Here is a 26,476-nt window from a genome sequence, read left to right as displayed (position 1 = left end):
GTCATGGCTTAGCAGGTGCTGCACATCTCATGGTGTAAGAGGAATTGTGGGCATGAATAGGAGGAGAAGATAGGAGATGTGGGAGAGCAAAGGCAGGAACAGATGTCAAGTTAGCTTGAAGTTACCTCCCCACTCATTGGTGCACTCCTAAAAGGAAGCAAGGCCTCAAGCAAATGAATGTCAGTTCCAGCAAGCAGAGGAAGAGAAAATGGGCAGGTTTGCTTGTTTCCTTAATGTGAGGGTGCTGTACAAGAAAATCCTCTACAAAATAAGGACAGTGGCTTGCTGGTGGGCACACAACCAGGCAGTGCTGAACACAGCTCTTCTTGGAGCTTGACGATGAGAGATGCATTTTCTCTAGATGTCACATCTGTTTGCTTCTCTTTTCTGTTGTGAGACACCTCAGGCAAAGGTTCAAATAAGATTGTGAGGTGGGGAGGTGTATGCTTTCCATTCTCAAGCATGAGCAACACGATTTTACTCAGATTTTCCAACCCTCTTCTTTTCTGGAGAACTTCAGCACTTAAGATGAGAGATCTGGGAAAACAGCAATAAATGACTGAAAGCAAAATAGAGTAGATGTATGTAAATGAATACAATGCCATCCCTTAGGTACTTGATACTCTACCAAAATGAAAACAAACCAACCAACCCAGTAATTTCTTCAGGCAGCTGGAAGAAGTGGAAGAAGCTACATATTCACAGACCCTAGCACTCAGGGAGCCTTCAACCACCTCAATTTCTGCTGAACAGGCAAGACATCAGGGCACAAACAGGAGGTCTTTGGAGTACACTGACAATAACCTCCTGACACAGATGACTGAAGAGATGACAAGGGGAGATGATCAGGGATGTGAAGGCTGGGGTAGTCTTGGCTGCAGCAACCATGAAATGGTTGAAAAAAAAGAGCAACACAACTGCAGACTTCAGAAGAGCAGACTTTAACCTCTTCAGGTTGCTGCTTGGCAGGATCCCATGGAAAGAAGAGGGGTCCAGAGGAGCTGGCTGATTTTCAAGGATTTCCTCCTGCCAGCTCAAATATGTTCTATGCTCAGATGCAGGGCATCAACCAAAGGTATCATTCTTGGGATGACAGGGATCTCATCAAGTTCAGCAAAGAGGAGGGCCAAGCTTTAGCCCTTGGGAGGAATAACCATATGCACCAGTACACCATAGGGACAAACCAGCTGGAAAGAGCTTTGCAGGCAAGGACTTGGGGGTCTTGAGAAATATCAAGCTGACCACAAACCAGCAAGGTACTGTTGTGGTAAAGATGGCCAGCCACCACCAAGGCTGCATTAGGAAAAGTGCTGTCAACGAGCCGAGGGAGGTGGTCCTTCTTGTCTGCTCAGCCCTGGTGAGACACATCTGGGGTTCTGTGTTCAGGTCTCAGATCCTCAGGACAACAGAGATATGGACATACTGGAGAGAGTCCCTTGAAGGACCATGAAGATACTTAATGGATTGGAGAATCTGATGCATGAGGAAAGGCTGAGGGAGCTGAGACTGTTCAGCCTAGAGAAGAGAAGGCTCACAGGGAACTTATTAGTGTATATAAATACCTGATTTTGGGAGACACTAAAGAAATCAGAGCCAGACTTTTCCTCCTCGTGCCCAGTGGAAGGTCAGGAGGCTACCAGCACAAATGGAAAGAGAGGAAATTCCATTTAAGCATGAGAATTTTAATGATTTATTTTTTTTACTCTACAAGTGATCAAATACTGGAACAGATTGCTCAGAGAGATTGTGGAGTCTCCATTTCTGGAGATGCTCAAAACCCAGCAGGATATACTCCTGACTGTGCTTGAGCAGGGGTTTGGACTGGACAACCTCCAGGTGCCTTCCAACCACAACCACTTGGAACTGTTGTATTCTTTAAATAACCTTCTTTTCCAGATAAGTCAAATGCATATTTTTTTCCTGAAGTGAGAGCTGGGGCCAAGAAATGACACAGAAAGATGAATCAGTGGATTCTTGTGATTTTAGAAGAATACCAAAAATTTAGTGATTTGATTGTTCCTTAAAGCAATTGTGGGATTAAACCTTGTTGGTAACTTTATTTCTTGGAAACTCAAAGCCTGCTGAATTCCAGTCCACATAAAATCAGCCTGGCCAATAGCCCAGACACCAGACCAATAACCTTCCTGCTCCATCACCATTTGGGCTAAACAAAATACGTTAGGCATCTTAATGAGGTATGTGCAGTCATCTTGGAAGGCACATAGAAAATGACCTAAGCCACAATTAGCTCACTCAGTCTGGATTCTGTGGGGGTTTACTTACGCTCCTGATTATGCTGCATACATAATGCAGCATAGGAGGCTGGCAAGAATACCCAAGCACACACACACGACTGCACTGTCCTTGTCTCTCTGGTCTTACTGCCAGTCTGTGTTTTGTCCCTCTGGTGCCCCCACAGCAGGAGCTCTCTGGAGCTCTGCTTGCACAAATCCCAGGCACAATGAGGCCCTCTTGACTTTGTTGCACATAAATACATCAAAGTGTTACTCTCCAACATATTTATGCAGTCCCCAGGGGAGGGTTAGTGGTACTTGCCTCAGAAGAAGATGGTTAAGTGAAAGCTTACCTTAGCAGCCCAAGGGTCAGGTATGGCCGTGATCTCTGTACTGGGAGGAGGATAATGCTCAGTACCCATTGCAAAAGTCTCTCTACATGTTGAAGGAGGGGAGATAGGGACATGCACAGCTGTTATGTTCACAGAGAGAAGAGGTGAGGGCAGAGGTCACAGTACTCACAGCAAAATGGGTACACGTGTCCAGCCCTAGAAGATGTTTTATTTCATTTTGCTCTTTTGAGCAAAACCCAACAAAGGTAAATCAAAATAAACATCCCAGCTTCCACAGGTTCACTGAAAACCAGCCCAGCTGTAATAACAACAAATCATGCACAGAGCATAGCTCATTTTTCCTGCTGTAGGTTAACCAGAGAAGGTCACAGCAATCATGTTTAATAAAAGAAGGTTTCCCTTATTTTCTGGCACTGGCTCTGAGCAATTGGCCTCTAAGAGCTGCTTTCAAAATCACTCCCCAGTTATTGTGCCTCTTTTCTGCTCAATGTTCCTTGAGGCACTTTCAGATAAGTAGATTATTTCTGCCTTTCCCCCCCCCCCCCCTTCTTCTTTCTTTCTTTCTTGTTCTTTTTAAAATGAAACAGTTACATTAATTTCACTCAGATTTCAACCAACACACATGATAAGTCTCTGCAGATAGTATATTAGCATGGCAATTTTGAATACACAGTAATTGAAATAGACTACACTCAAATAAAGTCTCAAGAGGGCAGCTTCAAATGCTGGTTTAATTCTCCTGCTTTTTAAAAAGTATGTGCATAGTATGAAAATAAGTTGCCAGGACTCTCCCTACACTAATTAACCAGTTCACTTCTTTCTCCTAATGCTACCTTGTATTTTTTTCTTTGACAACTAACCCTGGGCATTTGGGTTGACTGTCAGCAGATCTTTAATCATAGAATCACCTGGAAGGGACCTATAAAGGGCCAGCAGGGCCATCCTCAACTAGATCAAGTCCAGAGAAGGGCAAAAAAGCTGGTGAGGGGTCTGGAGCACAAGGCCTATGAGGAGAGCCTGAGGGAGCTGGGGTTGCTTAGCCTGGAGAAGAGGAGGCTCAGGGGAGACCTTATTGCTGTCTACAACTACCTGAAGGGAGGTTGTAGCCAGGTAGGGGTTGGTCTCTTCTCCCAGGCAACCAGCACCAGAACAAGAGGACAGTCTCAAGCTGTGCTAGGGGAGGTTTAGGCTCAAGGTGAGGAGAAAGTTCTTCAGGGAGAGAGTTGTTAGCTGTTGGAATGTGCTGCTCAGGGAGGTGGTAAAGTCACCATCCCTGGAGGTGTTCAGGAGGGGATTGGATGTGGCACTTAGTGCCATGGTTTAGTAGTCATGAGGTCTGTGGTGACAGGTTGGACTTGGTGATCCTTGAAGTCTCTTCCAACCTTATTGATTCCATGATTCTATGATTCTAAGTCACTCAGAGCTGTGTTGAGCCTCATCTTGAATATCTCCAGTGATGGGGCTCAACTAGCTCTCTGGACAACATGTTCCAGTGCTCAATCACCCTCATTGTAAAGAGCTTTTTCCTAACACCCAACCTAAATCTACTCTTCTGTAATTTCAAACCATTGCCCCTCATCCTTTCCCTGATGGCCTTCATAAGCAGTCCCTCTCCATCCTTCTTGCAGGCCCCCTTCAGGTACTGGAAGGTGGCAATTAGGTCTCACTGGACCCTTCACCAAATTGAACAAACTCAGATCCCTCATCTTGTCTTTGTAGCAGAAGTGCTCCAACCCCCTGATCATTTTCATGGCCCTGCTCTGGGACTGCTTCATCAGGTCCATATCCTTCCTATATTGAGGGCTCCAGACCTGGATGCAGTACTCCAGGTGAGATGACTCCAGAGCAAAGTGGCAGAGTCACCTTTCTGAATCTGCACACCTTTTCACACAGAATCACAGAAACATTCAGGTTGGAAAAGACCCTCAGGATGACCAAGTCCAACCAAGAACCCTACTCTACAAGGTTCACCATTAAACCATATCCCCAACCACCACATCCAAAACACCTTTAAACACATCCAGGGCTGGCAACTCAACCACATCCCTGGGCAGCACATTCCAATGCCTGACCACTCTTGCTGAGAAAAACTTCTTCCTAATGTCCAGCCTAAACCCTAAACCTACCCAGTTGTAGCTTGAGGCCATTCCCTCTTGTTCTATCACTAATCACCTGTGAGAAGAGACCAGTACCAGCCTCTCCACAACGTCCTTTCAGGTAGTTGTAGACAGCAATGAGGTCTCCCCTCATACTCCTCCAAACTAAACAGCCCCAACTCCCTCAGTCATTGCTCATAAGATTCATTTTCCAGGCCCTCTCCCAGCTTCATTGCCCTCCTCTGCCCTCACTCCAGCACCTTCACCTCTCTCCTGTATTGAGGTGCCCAAAACCGGACACAATACTCACTGTGTGGCCCCACCAGAGCTGAGTACAAGGGGATGATCACCTCCCTACTCCTGCTGGACACAGCACTTCTAAAACAAGCCAGGATGCTATTGGTTTTCTTGGCCACTTCAGCACACTGCTTGCTCAAAGCAGCAGCCCAGGATGTGATTTGCCTTCTGGGCTGCAAGTGCACACTGCCTGCTCATGTCCAGCTTCTTGACCATCAGCACCCCCAAGTCCTTTTACTCAGGGCTGCTTTCTACTACCTCCTCTTCCCAGAGTGTATTGACAGTGAGGATTGTTCCAACTCAGGTGCAGGACCCTGCACTTGCTCTTGTTGAACCTCAGGAGGTTGACCTGGGCCCATTGCTCTAGTTTGTCCAGGTCCCTCTGGATGACATCCTTTCCCTCTGGTGTATGGACAGCACCACTCAGCTTGGTGTCATCTGCAAACTTACTGATGGTGCACTCAATTCCACTGTCTGTATCATTGATAAAATGTTAAACAGTACAGGTCCCACTATGGACCCCTGAGGGACAGCACGTGCCACTGCTCTCCATCTGTACTCCAAGCCATTGAGCACCACCCTCTGGATGTGACCATCCAGCCAATTCCTTATCCACTGAACAATCCACACACCAAATCCACAGCTCTCCATTAAGACTCTCTACTCCTCATCATAAGCAGTCTGTGTGGTGAAGATGATCCATAATTATACCTTGCCCATCACCTAGTACAAAGCCACTTCTTGGTACCTCCTGAGCTACCTGTGACTACATCCATCACACCCCAGGGCAATCATGCTGACCATGTGACACAGCCTAGCCACAATCTGTCCTGCAGCTCTCCAGGCAGGATGGTCCTGCCAGGCCCCTTCTCAGGATGGCAGCATGCTTTGCAGACACCTTTATTTCTTGTCTGGAAATCCCACCCTTGGGGCCTTCTTCACTAGGACTGCTACTCTGCCAGGGCTAGCAAGTGCCAGCAGGCCTGCAGTGTCTTGTTAATGCTGTCAGAGAATGACTCAGGCAGGCACAGCTGTCACTTCCGCCTACCCAAGGAGCGGAGAGCTGTGGTAACGGAAAGTGAGCCTGCAGCTTGTCCTAAAAGCAGTGTTCAGGGTGGTCATGAGTGTGACATGCCACCCCCGTGGGTTCCTCGGTAGACTAGTCACACATGAATCCTAGCTTGGGGCAGCCTGGTCATCACTGGTTTGAAATGTTGGACACAGAGACGGTGTCTGGAAAAGCAAGTGAACTAGGCAGGCATTTCCCAAGCCTCTGACCCTGATGCTCTGCTAAGAAACACCTAGCTCAGGCTCTTCAGTGGCTGAAGAGCAGAAAGTTAGTCTTACACCTTTCTGTTACCCTAGACCCACCTACCAGCTTGTGTCCTGCAAACAGCCAGGGTCTCCTGTCACTGCCCTGGCCTCCCTGGCACTTCTCCAATGTGAAGAAACCCACAGACTGGGGTGACTTCTGCTTCCCTTCCCTCAGCCTCATATGCCTGTCAAGTAACAGGGAAAACCAACAAATTGTCTTTCAAGTGAACTGGATGCAGTTGAGCTGTGCGACTTGAGTGCTCCCTTGGAGCATGATGTGAAAAGATCACGACAACCCATGATGTGTCTGTGCCTTCATTTCCCAACCTAAGGCTGTCTAGATCACATGGACAGCCTTCTTGCTTGGAAGGTTTTAGTGGAAACCACAATCTAGCATCCTTAGCCTGCAGAAATCAGCTTTCATATACTGCTGATCTGCATTTCTCACCCCTTCTGCCCTTACCCCAGCAGCTTGTTTCCACCCCAACCCACTCAGTTGTGGAGCTCATTGTTTCTGACCCCAAGGCCAGTCCCTTTCTGTTTGTACTCTAATCACTCACCTCTGCTTGTACACCAAGCTCCCACTCCAGCTCCTGTGGTTCACATACTCTAGCTAGTAAACAAACATGATCTGCATCAGGAATTTTAATAGAAATCAACCCTCAGAAGAGAATGGAGGATGCTTCAGATTCTTCAGGCCACCAGGAACTCTGAAGAAGTGAAATATTCCAGGAATTAGTTAAATGCTTGCACATTGTACTTATCTCTAACATTAGGTTCAGCAGCCAAGACCGATCGCTAAGCTGTATTCTTATAGTGGGAAGCCCCAGAGCAAGGTGGGAAACTGGAAAATGGCCTGGCTACAGCACAAGGCAAGTGCTGAGGGTTGTAGCAGCCTATAAGCAGGAAGGTAGGGTAGGGAAAAGCCAGCAGGAGAGACAGCCCTTACTAAAGTCAGTTAGAAACCATTCCCAGATACCAGTAGGATGTTCCCAATAAGGAAGTATAGTCTACAAGAAAAGGCCAGGAATGCCATCATGGATTAGCTGGAGAAGGACAGTTATGGTTACTTAGAGAGCTGGTGGATAATGCTTGCTGCTAAGAAGACAAAGGTACCAAACTCATCTCAGCAGAAAGCATGAGGGGAGCTGAGGCACTGCCATGATCAGACAGGCACAACAGCATTGACAGCTGTGTTGTGGGGATGCTGGCAGCCCTGGTAACACATTCAGACAATGCTGGGCAGAATACAAAACTGATGAGTAATAGGCTGCAAAGACTTGGTAAAGCCCATGTATCTGAAGGCCATGGATAGGGCACATCACAGCCTGAGAACAGACCCTCACTTTATAGGGTCATTTCTGACTGGCCTGAGATGGGGATCCATGTAAACAAGCCCATAGATGTCATTGCAATGCCTTCAATCTCAACTGGAAGAGCTGCAACATGACAAAAAAGTTGTTTTAAGTATGCATCCCTTTGAAATCTCAGTACCCTCTGCAAGATTCTAAGCAGAGAAGATAGACTCCAAATTGCTTAAGGTTTCTGAGAAAGAATTTAAATATTCATACAGACAATAACACCAGAGTTTGGAAGGGAATAGGAAATACAGCTAATAAATTTTTGATGCTACAGAGCACTGTTATTCTACCCCAAGCCATAAGAGAACAATTATAATCACTGTCTCCTACAACTCTGATTTCTTAGTGATAGTCTGGAGCAAAAAGTCTAACCATGATCAGGTATATATGATCCAAGATATGCTCAGTGAACAGATTTTTTTCCTACCAGACAGAGATTTTGAGAGGAGTGAGGGAGCTTTCAGGATAGCTGGGCAGAGAAAATAATTTTCACAGAATCACAGAATCACCAAGGTTAGAAGAGACCTCAAAGATCATCAAGTCCAACCTGTCACCACAGACCTCAAGACTAAACCATGGCACCAAGTGCCACATCCAACCCCCTCTTGAACACCTCCAGGGACGGTGACTCCACCACCTCCGTCGGCAGCACATTCCAATGATGAACAACTCGCTCAGTGAAGAACTTTCTCCTCACCTTGAGCCTAAACTTCCCCTGGTGCAGCTTGAGACTGTGTCCTCTTGTTCTGGTGCTGGTTGCTTGAGGTGACTGGCCACCATCTGGATGTGGCACCATTCACCACCACTCTCTGGGCTCGGCCCTTCAGCCAGTTCCTAACCGATTCATCTGTTTTTACTTATTGTTTTTGTATAAGCACAATGAGGTTTAAAGAACAGAAGTTTTGCTGATTCCAAAAGGGTAAGTTTTGAAGAAATGAGGAGAGTTAATGCTTTAAAATCAAACTAAAGGGCTTGACTGTGAAAAAGTCTGGAAGTGTCATTACAGTTAAGGCATAAAAACTATATACATTAATTACTCCAAGTTTGTGTTTTAACCAAACTGGGAAGGTCTCCACAGTCAACTGGATAAATGATTATAGTTTTAAAAAATATGGAGAGCAAATAAAGAGCCTACTGAGAGTAAAAGGAAGACATGAGCAACAAAGCAGGCCATTTCTTGTTGCTTAAGAAGTACTGGAAAGAAGTAAGCATTGTCAAATACCAAGCTGAGTTAGAATCTGAACAGGAAGGTAAGAAAAATAGTGCAAAAGACTTTTGGAGCAAAGGAGTACAGGGCAAAGATTAGCCTGTACTTGTATAGCCCCTGCTACATAACATCCTTTTATAGGCCTGTGCCGAGAAATTATCTGGAATATAGTGCACAGTTCATGTATATCAATTTCAGGGAGCATCTGAAGTGGAATAAGTACTGAGTGTAGATGTGAAAGACTTCTCCTGGGCCTGGTATGGTAGCTCTTGCTGACATCATTGGCAAACGTGTCCCCACACTGATTAATTCCACAGGGTGCATCAGGACAAATCTGATCCTGATTAAGAGCAAATACCCAATTTCCCTTCTATTAGATTAGCCTGAGTGCATCAGGGTATTTATTCTGACTTTATGCTTCACCCTATCTTCTGACATGTTGTGGAAGGACAAGGAGTGCCTGGTGTGCCATTACAAGAATGTATGTGCACTGTTTCTGCACCTTGTGTCATATGGCTGCAGCAGTTTGGAGTCATTACTGGGCCACCTAAACCCAGATTTTCATCTCTTACAGCTGCACTGCTGCTCAGGCCATGAGGATGATGAGGGGGCTGGAGCTCCTCTCCTATGAGGACAGACCGAGAGAGTTGGGGTTGTTCAGTCTGGAGAGGAGAAGGCTCTGAGAGACCTTATCGTGGACTTCCAGTATCTTAAGAAGACCTAAAAGAAAGCTGGGGAGGGACTTTTGAGGATGTTACGTCATGATAGGACTAGGGAGAATGGAGCAAAAATAGAAGTTGGTAGATTCAGATTGGATGTTAGGAAGAAGTTCTTCACCATGAGAGTGGTGAGACACTGGAACAGCTGCCCAGGGAGGTGGTAGAAACCCCACTCCTGTCAGGTTTTTAAGGCCAGGCTGGATGTGGCTCTGAGCATCCTGAGCTAGTGTGAAGTGCTCCTGCCCATGGCATGGGTGTTGGAACTGGATGATCTTTGAGGTCCCTTCCAGCCTTGACAATTCTATGATTTAATTAGCAGGGGGCAGTGGGGCAGAAGAGACAGGCTGCATTTTTCTCTTGCTCACAAAGAACACAGAATGGTGTTTGATGGGAAGGATGTTCCTCCTTCTCAAGGGTCTGATTAAAGTCTAACAGTTGTGATCTGGGAGACATGGCAGGCTCTTTTCTGCCCTGAATTGTGCTGAACTCTCTCTGCACTCACACTGTTACTTTATAGTGCTACTGGCAGTGACACTGGTGGGGAAAATAATGAAAGGGAGGGCTCAGCTTTACCTCAGCAGTAGACCAGAAAGTCGGGTGGGTGGCACAGCAGAAAGGCAAGCTTGGGAGTAAGTTTGTCATGCATTTTCAGACTAATTTGGTTTAGTCTCCTTGGTTTCCATTGCAATGCCTTCCACGCTTATTTAAAAATACACTTATGCAGACTGAGCAGTGACTGAAGTGGAGAGGGGCAGTCTGATAAGCCATATGGGGCATGGCAATAGCATCATTCCCAGGCTTTCATCTTTTCAGAAGTGCTCCTGAAGCTGCAGTTTTATTGCTGACTGTCAGGACATGACTCCAGAAGTGCCAATGCTTCTGAGTTGAGCATGCTGCAGCTTCCTCATGATTGGTGCCTCCAGCTGCATGGGCAGCTAGGGACTTGCTGATGAACCACCTTGGCTCTTGGCTCTGTCTCAGGTACAACTTTGTTGTCCTCAGTTAAAAAATGTACTTATAAAATTAATAATAAACCCAACCTTTTCACGTAGTTTTAGCTTAATTTTATCCTTAAAACTTAAGATACTTTAGAATCTTAGAATAGTAGGGGTAGGAAGTGACTTCTGGATATCATCAAGGCCAACCTGCCCACCAAAGCAGGATCACCTAAGGCAGAACACACAGCAACACATCCCAATGGGTCTTGAAAGCCTCTAGAGAAGGAGATACTGTCTTTCTTGATGGCATGACAAAGAAAAGGACCAAGCAACACAAACTTGACCCTCACTTGAAGCTGATTTTTCTTTTCAGCAGGTACAGAGAGAGTGATTGCCCATTGGAATGGGCTGCCCGGGGAGGTGGTGGAGTCACCATCATTGGAGGTGTTCAGAAGACTTGATAGGGTGCTTGGTTGCATGGTTTAGTTGATTAGGTAGGTTGGATAATAGGTTGGACACGATGATCTTGAAGGTCTCTTCCAACCTGGTCTATTCTATTCTATTCTATTCTATTCTATTCTATTCTATTCTATTCGGTTCCTGTGAAAGTCTCTCCCTGCTTGGAGGTTGTGAGTGCAGAGTGCTCCTGTCTGTGTAGTTTGTAGGATCTGCTTGGTCATTTGTGTGTTGGCACCCATGCTTTCCACTTACCAATGCTGTGACAACATAAAGATCATGCTTTGTGCTGTGAAAGGCAGCCCTCTCCTTCTTCAGCTCATAAAGTACCTCATGTATAAAACTACTACATAATGAAGTCCTCCGGTCTCATGTAGTATCACAAGTTCCTTAAAATCCAGCTAGCTTTAGAACTAAAACCTTCCATCATTTTCCATTAGAAAGAAAAAAGCTTAACAAAAGAAGTGGAAGCATATTTTTGCTGCATGATCAGTCCATGGACATTGTTTGGTGCTCAAAAAAAAACCCCTTTCCGAAATGTTTAATGTGAATCCTTGGTGATATTGTTTTGCTTCTGTCACATATGCTCCATCCATAAGATTTGAGTCATTCTTGGAGAAAACAGGAGGATCTCCATGGTGACAAACTCCTGTGGCCTTAAAAAAAATGTGACATTTTGTCTATATCCTAATGTTGTAATTTTGTCTTTCTTTTTCCAAAACTGATCTTACTTTGGTAAATGAATAAAACCGAGGGGTTTCGAGTTCAGTATAAACAAATTCTTCTTGAATGTGCAAAGAAACTGTTCTCTCTTATGTACACCTGCAAAAAGTTACCAGCATGCTGCTGTATACTTACGTCCTAAAGGGTCAACCCCCCCAAACATGCCCTAGCTCAGACAATGTGCTAAGCACCTGCAAATGTGCAGTTCCTGGTCTAACTGGTCGAGACAAATGTATAGCACATGTGTGATTAACACTGTGAGCACCTGTGAATGTGCAAACCTGGACACTTCCTGGGGTCCAGACAAACATGTGCCAGGTGTAATTAACTTTGTAACACAGCTGTGAGCTGTGTGTGCCCCTGGCCATGTTTGGATATGCCCCATCCCATAGGTGCAGTGATCAGGGTTCTCTGTTACCAAAGGGTATTAATTGTCTTGGGACAGTACCTAAACCAGCTAAGAAGTCAGGCAACTTGCCTTGTCCTCACCCAGACAGCAACAAGAGCCAAATCCTGCCCAAGTGGCAGCTGAAGAACCTGCTCTAGCAGACCCGCAGCTTTGCCCAGGCCTTGCACCTGGACCAAGGCAAAAAGGACAAAAGTTCCAAGGGAACTGAATCCCAGAAGAGGCTACAGCCCAGCAATAGAGCACACAAGAGAGAGGCCCCCCTAGCCCTCTCTGAGCCGAGGACTGCCCGAATCATAGCCACAGCATCCAGGAAGATACCAGACGAGGAACAAGTTGTGAGTACCCAGCTCATCTGCCATGGAATCCCATTTGTGGGAAAACACAGATCACAGCACCTGTATTTCCAATCTGAATTGCCGCATTGGAAAGGTTAGATCTGTGCTTAAATCATTTTACTGTCTTTGTGTGTGCAGTGTGAAACCCACAACCCGATAGCTGACCCTGTGAATACATTTTGCAGGTAAGTTACAGCGGTGTTTGAAGCTGCCACTGCCCAAGATACTAAGTAGCAAAATATATAAACATACACATCTTTGTTACAAGTGAAAACTCCGGGAGGGATACATTAACACAAACTACTGCAGACTCATCCACATGAGAGCTACCAGAGCTGCAGAATGTTGTTTCCTTAGCCTTCCCTTACGGAAAATTAACACAGAAACATTTCTCTCATAGATCCTACCATGACGGAGGCTGTAGCATTCTGTATGTGTTTATATCCCCTAATGACTGTTGTTTGTAAGGCTGCTCTGAGCAAGAGGAGCATGGAGAAGGCTCCTGAAAGGGGCAAAAGCTTCAAGGCTTTGCCTCCCTCTACAAACCAGCAGAACAAGCCAGATGCAGCTCTTGCACTAGGGACCCACTGTGCAAGAGTCTTTACAAGCCACCAGAGGAAGTGGGCCAGTTCTCCCAGTGACTTCACATCCCTAGTAATGAAATGTGAGCCTTTTCCTCCAGTCACTGGAAACTGTAGAAGACAGAAAAAACATTCAGCTCAGGGGGATGGGGGATGTGGGGGGGAGGAAATGCAGCCTCTTATACTTTGTACCAGCTTAGAACAAGTCAGTCTCAAAAATACCATGGGATGCAACTGTCATTTTTGCACAGACTCAACTCACATTGTATACTGAAACTAATTGTAGCAGTTGCCCTGTTGGTACATCATACAATCCCTGAGATTAAAACTAAAGGCTGGCAAAGAAAGACCAACCATGTTTTGCTCTTCTAGTACTCTGTACTCACACTGATCCTGCTAAAAACACACCAGCCCCCCTAGGACAGGAGCCAGCTGAGCTTATACACTTTATTCTTGCTCCCAACAGGTTAAACAGCAAATTCATTTATAATATGGCTTCTTGTAAATATTGCAGATCATGATTTTCTCAGTAAATTGCTCTTCATGTGAAGCTTTTTTTTTCAGTACCTGTAATTATGATAGGGTTGCACAGCCAGTTCCCTCACAAAACAGTCTTGGCTTCCCCTAATCTTACTCAGGTTCTATAGCAGAATATTTATATTAATTCAGTAGGATGGCTCCTGATTTATACTGGCTGAAAGGAAAAGAAAAAGAAATAAAAGGGCTGGTGAATTGTAGGATAGGGTTTTTAAACTCTGATATCTAGGGGGGGGAAAAATCTGGAGCAAATGAACAACTTGTAAGTGTGAAAATGAGTAACAGATAAAATACATTTGTCAAGGGTAATCTGTCAAATTAACCCACATCTCTTCTGGGTGATAAGTCTGGTGAGTAAGGGAAAGGAAACAGAAGCTACACACCTAGCAGAATCTCCTCTTGCATTCATTGGCAGAACAGGCAAATGTGGACTAAATGAAACTATGACTACAAGGTGCAAAATTGTTAGGTCAGCTACCAGACTGAAATTATCAAAGATTAACTCATAAAATGAGAGGATATATTGACTGGAGGACACCTGCCACCTGTCCTGAATTTAAGTCCATCACATGCTTTCATAAGCAGCCCAGCAGCACCAAGCACTCACGCAGCAGACCTATATGGTACAAAGGGCAGGTTGCAGTTGTTTGATGTCTCTTTGGTGTGGAATTGGTACCACTGATCCTCCTATGGTGCTGGGGGGGATGAGCTAAAACTGCCCTTGCCTAACTAGAGCTGCTCATCTCTTTGTTAATGGCTTTCCCAGCGCTTCTGTTCTCAGCAGTGAGTGCTGATAGCCAGTTCTTTGTTGTTAGTAGGGGTGATAAGGATTCAGCAAATGTTAACACCAAAGCTGTCACTAACTTCAAAGGGAATGGTGGTACACTGCTCTTGTCACCACTGGAGACCCTGGGCTCAGTTCAGTGGTCTAAATGTAGGCTTAGCAGGGCAGGTGACGTGTGGGGTTGGCAGATGTTTCACAGCACTCAGCTCTTTCTCCAGGAACAGCTGGACACTAACTGGGATGCCCAGGGCATTTCAGACAGCACGGGAGGCCTGTGTTGAGGCAGGGAATACAGTGAAGCCTAAACAGGCAGCTCCATGTGAACATTTGAATCACTCTCTAGACTATGCTGATCATACCATGTTCATTGACTGTAATAAGAACTAGGATTCCCATCTCACATATAGACTCCTACATTTTTAATTAGTCAACATCTGAATCATATTTCACCACGTGTGCCACCACGTGTGCCGCTCTGAGCCCTGTAAACCTCAGGGAAGACTAAAGCACTGTTCATGTCTATGCTGCACCAAACCCGGGACCACTCCGAGCGTCCCGCTATTCCTTTAAGCCCAGTAAACGATAAGCCGCCACTTAACACAGCCGCATTGTCTCCCTGAGGCCGTTTACATCAGCCCCATGATCCGCTGTAGCCGGGCTGACCCCATAGCCTTTGTCTGCTGTCGTTGTCCAACGGGAAACCTCTGAGCCTGCCTACTGGCAACCGTCACCCCGCCCTGCCATGTGAGCCGACTCCAAGGGCCCACCCCACGGGCCGACCCCGACCAGGACCGATCCCTGTTGTCTGGAGGGAATCGACCGAGTCCTGAAGGGAACCTGCTTCCGAGCTAAGCCCAGGTTCCATTATTCCCTCTTCACCGCTGAGGAGAGAGGAGACAGTAACCCAAGGCTGCCGTCCAACTCGACTAGGAACCAGTCCAGCGACAGTAGTCTGCCGGACCTCCACCTTGCTACAAACAACAGCTACAGAGTATCTTCCACGTGCTTTCCATCCACCAGCACTCAGTTCAAAGTATCCGCGTCTGGCAGAGTAATCGCTGATGCATGGAAAGAATATAATAGTGCTGTATAGAGCCAGGAGCCACCCTCGTCCCGCCGAGTCGCCGTCTAGTGGCCAAGCGGCAGAACTGCACCCTGTGTTATATAAATATAGACATAGTCTGTAGATAGTTCAATTAAGTTCTGATCATAACACTAAGCCGCTTATGGAATGTATTTCACGAACGTGCACTTGAACATGTATATAAGTTAGTGATTCATTGGTTATTAATAAAATGATAATTAATAAAAATAATGCTTTCTTAATTCATATTTCATATTCATAATTTTAATAACCTCACAGTTTCTCCAGACACAGAGACACAAAACTCGCCCCCAGACACATGGAAAATCAGTGCCAAATTGAGAAGACCACATGATTCTCAGCGTGGTCCACCCATGGTCTTGTTGACCATGACAAATTTGAATTGCAAACAAAACATTTTGCTGATCTAATAGAAGTCTGTATTAAATTTCCTTGCACCAAAACTCAGAAGCAATAAAGAAAAAAACATGGAGGAAAAGAAGAAGTTTTAACCTACTCCATATGCATTCAAAGTATCATTGCTGTCTTGTACTTATCAGGGACCCCAGCTCTGAACAATTTACATATGTTTGGGAGCACATCATGCTAAATGGCAAAGCCTTGGTGTCTCCTTTTGCTCTTTCATTCCATGATGTTGGATCAGATTGTGCAAATGTTTGACCCCTAAGTAGAACAGAATGGGCCAAGATGAAACCAGTCCTGGTGCCATGCTTAAAGCATCCATGTTCATCAAGATCACAATAGGGCAAAAGTTGTCCCCAGGACAAGAAGGATGTTGAACTCTTGGAGCAGGTTTGGAGGAGGGCCACAAAGATGCTCAGAGGGCTGGAGCACCTCTCCTATGGGGACAGGCTGTGAGAGTTGGGTCTGTTCAGCCTGGAGAAGAGAAGGCTCTGGAGAAACCTTATAGCAGCCTTCCAGTACCTGAAGGGGGCCTACAAGAAACCTGGTCGGGGACTTTTTACAAGGGTTTGAAGGATAGGATGAGGGGGAATGGCTTTAAGATGGAAGAGGGTTTTTTTAGACTGGTTATTAGGAAGAAATTCTTTACAGTGAAAGTGAGGAGACACTGGAACAGGTTGCCCAGGGAGGCTGTGGATGCCCCCTCCTTGGAGGTGCTCAAGGTCACATTGGACAAGGTCTTGAGCAACCTGGTCTAGTGAAAGGTGTCCCAGCCCATGGTGGGCAGCTTTGAACTAGATAATCTTTAAGGTCCCTTCCAACCCAAACCATTCTATGATTCTATGAAAAGTACAAAAATGGAAGCTTCCAGCCAAACAAAATATATTACAGAACATTGAGGAACTGTGGGTAATGAAATGTATGATCCAACATCATTCAGCTTTCTCATTTCCAGATTGCCCACTTTCATGTCATTTACTGAGGGTTAACAAAAAATCCATTCTTTCTCACACTGAACTCCTTAGAGAATTTCTAAATCATGTGATTTTCCCCTATTCTGCTTTCAGAAGTGTCACTGGAAAAATGTCTGTTGTCTCCAAATGCCTGTTAATTGTGCTCAGTTTACTATGAAATTATTGTTTCTTCTTCTCATGGCTTACCCTTCAAAACAAACCGAGACTGGCTCATCCATCTGAGCTCACGCTTTCTTGCACATTAACAACGGTGCAGAAGAGAGCTAAATTATGCCTACAGTTATTGCAGGCAGTCATGGTCTTCCAGCTAATCTCAGAGTAATGTCACCAGCATCCTATTATCTCCAGCAATAGAGATTAGGATGATTTAAGCAGCTATTTCCCACAATGTTCCTCCCCCACAGTTTAGTGAATTTGCAGGGCTGCTCTGCACTATTAGCAACCTTAAAATGCAAACTGAACTTAGTGCTCCATTGCAGAGCACATTTTCTTGGCTACACTTACCTAGCACATGTGTATGCAAAAAGTGGGGTGTTGAGGGCAAAGCAAGCAGACAAAATTAATCTGCAATTAACTTTGGTGGTACAGAACTATTCACTTTTAAGTTGGCAAGTAGAATCTATAACTGAACAGATCAAAACTGACCACGAACAAGACTCCTACTGTCAGAACAATCAGGTCCTGAAACAGTTTTCTTCTAGGAATATTAAGTGTTAAAGTGTGAGTAGCTCAAATACAACCCCAGTCCTTCAGGAAGGCTGAAAGAGTTCAGTGCTCCAGCCTGCCTGACAGTGGACAGCCTTTGCAGAAGACTCCAAATTTGAAGGATGCCTATGCGTGCATGAAGGCTGCGGACTTCCCATCCCATCACCACCTGCCTGCACCTCCCAGCCCCTGGCCTCAGGGCTCCTGGAACAGCATTAGAGCTATCACAGGGAAGCATACACATTCATATATACATATACATTCATATATGCATATACATTCATTAGTAAACACTCCCCCTTTTTGATTAAACTACTGTTCTATCTGGGCTGGTAATTTGCTCTCCTGGAATATAAATTCCAATTAAATTAAAAAGGAAAAGTAAAGTAAGTACAAACTGATGTGAAAACAAAAGAAATCTGATCAGCTGACCCTAAAACCTCTGACACATTTTTACCATTTCAGCATGCACACAAAAGGCATGAATGTATCTCTAACATACTCCAACTGCTGTGTAACAGAAGTATGTTAAAAAATTATCAGCACAGGATCACAGGATGCTAGGGTTGGAAGGGACCTCTGGAGATCCTTGAGTCCGACACCCTGCCAGAGCAGGACCACATATATCATGAAAGATGTAACTGGATATTTAGGCATTTGCAGACTAATTTGCCCCCAGAGCACTCAATTTCCTCTCCTTCTCCCATAATTTTCTTTACTTGTAATTTCATCTCAATTCCCACTCACTGTGAGACCCACCAGCTTCATGGTATTAACTACAGTCATACACAGGGGATCTGTGAGTTTGCCAAATACTCTTCTGAATCCGGTTACAATGTATTCTGTGCCAAAACATGTCCAATTCAAGCACAATTAATCTATCAGACATATTAAATTGAAGTACCTGAGCACGAATGGTTGGATGCTTCAAGAAGAGCACTGGCGCTACTGTATCTGCGTAAATAGAGCCATAACTTATTTTTCCTGGAGTTAAAATTCTTAATTTGTTCTTGTTACACATGGAAAAAACTCAAACATATTCTGAGTTTAAAATGTCACCCTTGCTAGAGCTATCACAGATCAAAACTGCACTTGCTTGCATGGTATATGAGAAACCTCTGACACCAGGGAGGTTTTGCGGAAGGGATGGAAAAAGCCCTGAAAGGCTTCAAGACTGCAGAAGTCTGCAATCTGTGAAACCCCTGTCTCTTTGAGATGCTTTCTGTGAAAGCTCAGAAAGCTCCTTCTCAAATTAATTTTGCATACTTCTAGAGGCCACTAATGGCTGTGAACACTGTTGTTTTCTCTGGCAACTGCAAATAGAGGATCATGAACAAAGTCTTACTGGAGCCGGCTGCAGGCCTTGTGGTCTGGCTGAGCAATTAAAATACCTAGATAGTGCACTCAGTGCACTGTGTACAATTACCACATCTCCTTACCAGCTCATAACCTCGACACTTTCCAACAACAGAACTTCTGTTCTGGCTTTTGAACACAACCAAATAGCAGCAATTCATTAAAAGACTTGTTAAGTTGCTTAGAACAGCTTCAGTCTTGTGGTATTGCTTTCACGCTGAGAAATCAATAAATCCTTTCCAAATAGCCATAAACTGCCTGGAAATAGTCCTTAATAATTTAAATACCTGCTCAACCTTGCTGAAGTCAGCAGCATTAAACAGGTGTGGTTATATGACAGAGCTCAGCAAAGGACTCAGCTGCGGGGGGAAATCTGGGAAGAATGACAGAGGTCTGAGTAGGGCTCCGAAGCAAAGCAGCTCACGGTGGCCTTCAGTAGAAAACAAACTGGTTTTTAAAATCACTTGAAATTTTACCAGTAGAGGGAAACAGAGCACCTTGGCTGCAGCCTGCTCAGAGATGCAGGGCTCCCAGCCAGCATGGATTTAGGAAGGGCAGGTCCTGCCTCACCAACCTGATCGCCTTCTATCATAGGTGACCGCCTGGTGGAAATGGGGAAGGCTGTGGATGTAGTCTACCTGGACTTCAGCAAGGCCTTTGACACTGTCCCCCACAGCAAACTCCTGGCAAAGCTGGCAGCCCCTGGCTTGGAGAGCAGCACTCTGTGCTGGGTTAGGAACTGGCTGGAGGGCTGAGCCCAGAGAGTGGTGGTGAATGGTGCCACATCCAGCTGGCAGCCACTCACTAGTGGTGTCCCCCAGGGATCAGTGCTGGGCCCAATCCTGTTCAATATCTGTATTGATGATCTGGATGAGGGGATTGAGTCCATCATCAGTAAATTTGCAGATGACACCAAGCTGGGGGCAGGGGTTGATAGAGCTCTGCAGAGGGACCTTGACAGGCTGGACAGATGGGCAGAGTCCAGCGGCATGAGATTTAACACATCCTATTGCCGGGTTCTACACATTGGCCACAGCAGCCCCATGCAGTGCTACAGGCTGGGGTCAGAGTGGCTGGAGAGCAGCCAGGCAGAAAGGGACCTGAGGGTACTGGTTGAGAGTAGGCTGAACATGAGCCAGCAGTGTGCCCAGGTGGCCAAGAAGGCCAATGGCATCCTGGCCAGTATCAAGAATAGTGTGGCCAGCAGGAGCAGGGAGGTCATTCTGCCCCTGTACTCAGCACTGGTTAGGACACCTTGAGTCCTGTCTCCAGTTCTGGGGCCCTTAGTTTAGGAAAGATGTTAAGATGCTGGAACATGTCCAGATAGGGGCAACAAAGCTTGGGAGGGGTTTGGAGCACAAGCCCTATGAGAAGAGGCTGAGGGAGCTGGGGTTGCTTAGCCTGGAGAAGAGGAGGCTCAGGGAAGACCTTCTTGCTGTCTACAACTACCTGAAGGGAGGTTGTAGCCAGGTGGGGATTGGTCTCTTCTCCCAGGCACCCAGCACCAGAACAAGAGGACACAGTCTCAAGCTGCACCAGGGGAGGTTTAGGCTGAATGTTAGAAAGAAATTCTTCACAGAAAGAGTGATTGGCCATTGAATGTGCTGCTCAGGGACGTGCTGGGGTCAACATCACTAGAGGTGTTTAAGAAAAGCCTGGATGAGGCACTTAGTGCCAAGGTCTAGCAAATTAGTGCTGGGTGATTGGTTGGACTTGATCTTGGAGGTCTCTTCCAACCTGTTTGATTCTGTGTGATGCTGTGTGGGAAGCAAAGGTTTGCTTTGTAGTTTGTAAGTCATTAATAACATCTTCCATTTAATCTGCTGATAATATTCTGTGTTTATATCCAATCCAAACCTGTGTGGAGTCTTAATTACTTTGAGACTAATTTTTCGAGCCTGTCTTCCTCCACTCCTTAAACTCCTTTTAACTGAAGACAAATACGTGTCAAGAGGGCAGGTAATGCCAGCAGAGCCACACTGGTTTGGGGTTTTTTGAGCACTGCATCTTTTAAAAATGCAGATAGACTCCAGAACAATGCTGGCCTGCTATTGGAATACAGCTATACATTGTATGTGCCTGTTAAGGTCAGGAAGTAAAAAGGCAATAGTTTCTAAAAGAAAATGCAGACAGGAGCATTGAATTATTCCTCTCCAATTTTATTTATGGCTATTTATTCTCAGCAGAGAAGATGCTGAACCAACTTGCTCAATACACTGCTGCTCTTTGGCCAGAGCCAGTTCTGGTATGCAGCATACAGCAGAACACCTTTGTTTTTTCAGTAAGTCTTTCACTAACATGAGTAACTTGCAGTTTCCACTAGGTTAATAACTCCAGAACAGCTACATAAAGCACCCCTTTCTTGATGCTTTTCCTGAAGATCACCTCTTTCTGAAGCAAACACACCCTCTTCTGTCAGGCATAGATGGAGTTGTAAAAGCAGATTTTGACAAGGTACCAAATAATTAAATAGCCTCTATGATTTTGCTATTTGAGTCCTGTATGATGTCTAATGGGGTCGAGCTCCTTTCACAATACAAGTGCCAGCCACAACAGGGGAAAGAAATTGCATGGCTGATCTGCAGGTCTTGCAGTGATTGAGCAGAAGGTGACAAAGCATGGAAATTCAGGTGCAACTTTCCTAGCTGGCATCTGAAGTGTTTCAGAGGCAATGTCATCTTTTCTTCACGGGCAAAGGTTTTCTTGATACACTCAGCAGTTGCTGCCCCCAGCTGCTTGGAGTTCTGCACTATGCAAAATAGAGGGGTTTTAAAGAAAAAATGCTTCCCTTCCCTTCCCTTCCCTTCCCTTCCCTTCCCTTCCCTTCCCTTCCCTTCCCTTCCCTTCCCTTCCCTTCCCTTCCCTTCCCTTCCCTTCCCTTCCCTTCCCTTCCCTTCCCTTCCCTTCCCTTCCCTTCCCTTCCCTTCCCTTCCCTTCCCTTCCCTTCCCTTCCCTTCCCTTCCCTTCCCTTCCCTTCCCTTCCCTTCCCTTCCCCTCCCTTCCCCTCCCTTCCCTTCCCTTCCCTTCCCTTCCCTTCCCTTCCCTTCCCTTCCCTTCCCTTCCCTTCCCTTCCCTTCCCTTCCCTTCCCTTCCCTTCCCTTCCCTTCCCTTCCCTTCCCTTCCCTTCCCTTCCCTTCCCTTCCCTTCCCTTCCCTTCCCTTCCCTTCCCTTCCCTTCCCTTCCCTTCCCTTCCCTTCCCTTCCCTTCCCTTCCCTTCCCTTCCCTTCCCTTCCCTTCCCTTCCCTTCCCTTCCCTTCCCTTCCCTTCCCTTCCCTTCCCTTCCCCTCCCTTCCCTTCCCCTCTTTCTCACAGGAAACCTGCATCCAAGAAAGAGGTCTTGACAAAGGAAGAACTGAGTATGTTAATATTTTTATTCAGGAAATTAAATCACAACAGTTTGTCCATCAGAGAGACCACTGTTCAACATTTCTGGTATCTTGTTGTGCTTTCACTCCATCTTCCTTCACATTCAATGCCAAAGCCCCAAACCTCTCATCCATATTGCCCTAACCACAGATGCTGTTAGGAAGAGACTTATTTAGAGTTCATTAGTGAGCTTCTATCAATGGAAAGGAGGTGGAATTTTTACATCTGTCTTTTTTTTCTCCTTGTATTTAAAAATAAAGAGCTCAGTTGCTGTAAACTGTCCCAGTAAGAGCATGCTGTGTTGATTATTTGGGCTGCAGTAATGTGTTCCTCTTTAATGCTACTGCCACTTGCCAGTAGTTGTTGTGAATGCTGACTGCTCGACCCGAAGTTATTTTACACACTTTTTGACAGCTATTTTCCCCATGTTCTTAAGATTTAAGAAAGAAAGAGTAGCTCAGATTTGGATACCCAAGTTAAACATAAAAACAGGCATGCTATGTCACCCAACTGATTTATATTTGAAGTAGCTATTCGGTGAGGAATGTAGTATCTTTCGGAAATAAGCTTCAGCCTAGAAGTACCTTGCAATGGCCTAGTGAACACCATCTTTGCATCTGTATCTTTGTAAATGTTTTCATATACTTCTTGAGTGCTTCTGGCTTGTAAATTATTCAGATGGAAACATTAGGCTGCATGTGATCACACTGAAGAGCTGTGAAAGGCTCAGTGGCGCACAGGGACTGAAGGGAAGCGTGTAGAAGAGGCTTTGTAAGCAGCCTTCTCTAGTCCTCGAAATTCCAAGCCTGCTGGCACTTCTGATGTCCACAGGAGAAGAAATTGCTTTGAAGATGTTTACTTTAAAGAAAGCACTCCTCTCACACAGCCATGCTATTACTTTCACCAAAGGATGGAAGCAAGAGACAAACACTGTTTATAGCAGATACTTTGGGGGTTTTATGCTATTTGGTTAACTTAGAATCATAGAATCAATAAGGTTGGAAAAGACCTCAAAGATCAACAGGTCCAACCTGTCACCCAAGACCTCATGACTACTAAACCATGGCACCAACTTAATGACACTAAATTTTAATCATGAATTGGTTTTGCTCTCTTACTTTGATATTAGTTTGAGGTGATTCCATGTGCACTTCTGTGTATATGCAGGTACTTACATTAGTAAGTGGGATGACACTTCAGTGCCAAGGTCAGAGTTACATAGTGTTTAACATGCCAATAAAAAAATATCAGAATCTTACACCTCTTGCCTTTGAATTTAATCCATCTATTGTGAAGTGGTAAGCAACAGGAAGTGAAGCTCTTCTGGAGATTTTTGTAGTTCATTTGTGGTGAATTTTTTTAACCACAGGCAGTCAACACACTTGCAAACTCAGGCTGTTATTTATCAAGGCATGAAAAGTCTCTGAATTCAGATTATATTACAAGATGAAGAACTAATGGAAATAAGCACATATATAGAGAGGGATACATATCAGTAGAAAACCCCATGCAGCTAGCACTGCTTCTCCATGTACACTAGACACATGGATAAGTAGCCACAGAGTATCCTTTTAACACAATTTATCTCTTAAAGCTGTGAATTTAACACATAAAAAAGTACCTCACCCTGTTAAGGTCTTTATCAATGACCTGGATGAGGGGATTGAGAGTACCCTCAGCAAGTTTGCTGATGATACAAAACTGGGGGGGTTGGCTGACACCCTGTCAGGCTGTGCAGCCATCCAGCGGGACCTGGACAGCCTGGAGAGCTGGGTGCAGGCAAAGTTCATGAAGTTCAATAAGGACAAGTGCAGGGTCCTGCATCTGGGAAGGAATAACAACAGGCACCAGTACAGGTTAGGGGCTGCCCTGATGGAAAGCAGCTCCATGGAGAAAGACCTTGGAGTGCTGGTGGACAGCAAATTCTCCATGGGACAACAATGTGCCCTTGTGGCCAAGAGAGCCAATGGTATCCTGGGGTGCATCAAGAAAAGTGTGTCCAGCAGGTCTAGGGAAGTTCTTCTGCTCTACTCTGCCCTGGTGAGACCACACCTGGAATAGTGTGTCCAGTTTTGGACTCCCCAGTTCAGAGAGACAGAGACCAGCTGGAGAGAATCCAATGGAGAGACATGAGGATGATTAGGGGACTTGAGCATCTCCCCTGTGAAGAGAGACTGAGAGCCCTGGGGCTGTTTAGTCTTGAGAAGACTGAGAGGGGATCTCATCAGTGTGTATAAATATCTGAGGGGTGGGTGTCAAGTGGAGGGGGCCAAGCTCTTTTTGGTGGTGCACAGTAACAAGACAAGAAACAAAGGGTTCAAGCTTGAACAAAGAAGATTTCACCTCAACATGAGGAGAAACTTCACAGTGAGGGCAACAGAGCACTGGAACAGGCTGCCCAGAGAGCTTGTGGAGTCTCCTTCTCTGGAGACTTTCAAAACCCAGCTGGATGCATTCCTGTGCAGACTACCCTAAGTGAACTTGATTTGGCATGGGGATTGGACTTGATGATCTCCTGAGGTCCCTTTCAACCCCTAATGTACTGTGATACTGTGAACCCCAGGCTTCCATGCCCCACTCCCTACCCTCCACACCACTTCATTTGTGACACAGCACAAAATTCAGCTAGGCAACTCCAGCCCCACATAGGCAGCTCCAAGCCTAATTGGCAGCGTTGCCAAGGGTGACCAGGCCTTGCTCCCTGGCCAGGGAGATACGAACCTACTCATCCTTCCCAGGAGAAAGGGAGAGAAAAAGGAAAGGAAATGGATTTTGCAGGCAGTTTTATAGGGAGGCAGGTCTTTGTGGGATGAAATACAAAGATTACACCTCCTGGACCTCTCTAACTTCTGGAGGTCTGTGACTCTGTGGTCTTCTTAAAAGCACTATCCTCAAACTGCCACAGATGGTCACCAGAGGTGATGGGTTACAGTGGTGCAAATGAGTATATGAAGTGCTGCCTTCTTCCATACTGTGGCCATTAGTTCGTGCAGGGGCAGAAATGGAGTGGAATTCAACTTAGAAGAGAATAGAATAGAATTAACCAGGTTGGAAGAGACTTTTGAGATCATCAAGTCCATCATAGAGTCCACCCAACACTATCTAAAAAACTAAACCATGGCACCAAGCAACCCATCAAGTCTCTTCCTAAACACCTCCAGTGATGGTGACTCCACCACCTCTCTGGACAGCCCATTCCAATGGCAAATCACTCTTTCTGTGAAGAATTTCTTTCTAACATCCAGCCTAAACCTCCCCAGGTGCAGCTTGAGACTGTGTCCTGTTGTTCTGGGGCTGGGTGCCTGGAAGAAGAGACCAACCCCCACCTGTCTACAACCTCCCTTCAGGTAGTTGTAGACAGCAAGAAGGTCTTCTCTGAGCCTCCTCTTCTCCAGGCTAAGCAACCCCAGCTCCCTCAGCCTCTTTGGGCTTGTGCTCCAAACCCCTCCCAAGCTTTGTTGCCCTTCTCTGGACATGTTCCAGCAGGTCAACATCTCTCCTAAACTGAGGGGCCCAGAACTAGAGACAGTACTCAAGGTGTGTCCTAACTAGTGCTGAGTACAGAGACAGAACGTCCTCCCTGCTCCTGCTGGCCACGCTATTCTTGATGCAGGCCAGGATGCCATTGGCCTTCTTGGCCACCTGGGCACACTGCTGGCTCATGTTCAGTCTACTATCAGCCAGCACCCCCAGGTCCCTTTCTGCCTGGCTGCTCTCCAGCCACTCTGTCCCCAGACTGTAGCACTGCATGGGGTTGCTGTGGCCAATGTGCAGAACCCGGCACTTGGATGTGTTAAATCTCATGCCGTTGGACTCTGCCCATCTGCCCAGCCTGTCAATGCATCACTGAGCAGGATCACTGGGAGAGCAGGCCCAGTTATGAGCAGGCATGATTGCTAATGGAATCTTTTACAGTGGAGATATTTATTTTTTATTTAATCAAATATTGACCTTTTAATGAAGAGTTCAAAACTAGAGATGAGAAACCACAAAGAAGAAATCAGCTTCACAAGGAGAGGTCTTTGTTCCTGCTCTTTCTCCTTTGTAGGTCAAGGTGGAAGCTCAAGTAATGGCAATTTAACAAAGTACTATGACAAACTAATATGCCATAACTGCATTTCCACCTTCATAGCCTATCCTACAAGTATTCAGATATCTCACTGAGAGTGGTCCATGCTAAGTTACCTTGTCTAGCAATTGAGAAGAGCTCAGAGTGCATAAACA

Source organism: Dryobates pubescens, chromosome 10 (assembly GCF_014839835.1).
Source record: "Dryobates pubescens isolate bDryPub1 chromosome 10, bDryPub1.pri, whole genome shotgun sequence".
Lineage (NCBI taxonomy): Eukaryota > Metazoa > Chordata > Aves > Piciformes > Picidae > Dryobates > Dryobates pubescens.
The sequence above is the reverse complement of the archived record's forward strand: the minus strand, read 5'-3'. Positions refer to the sequence as shown.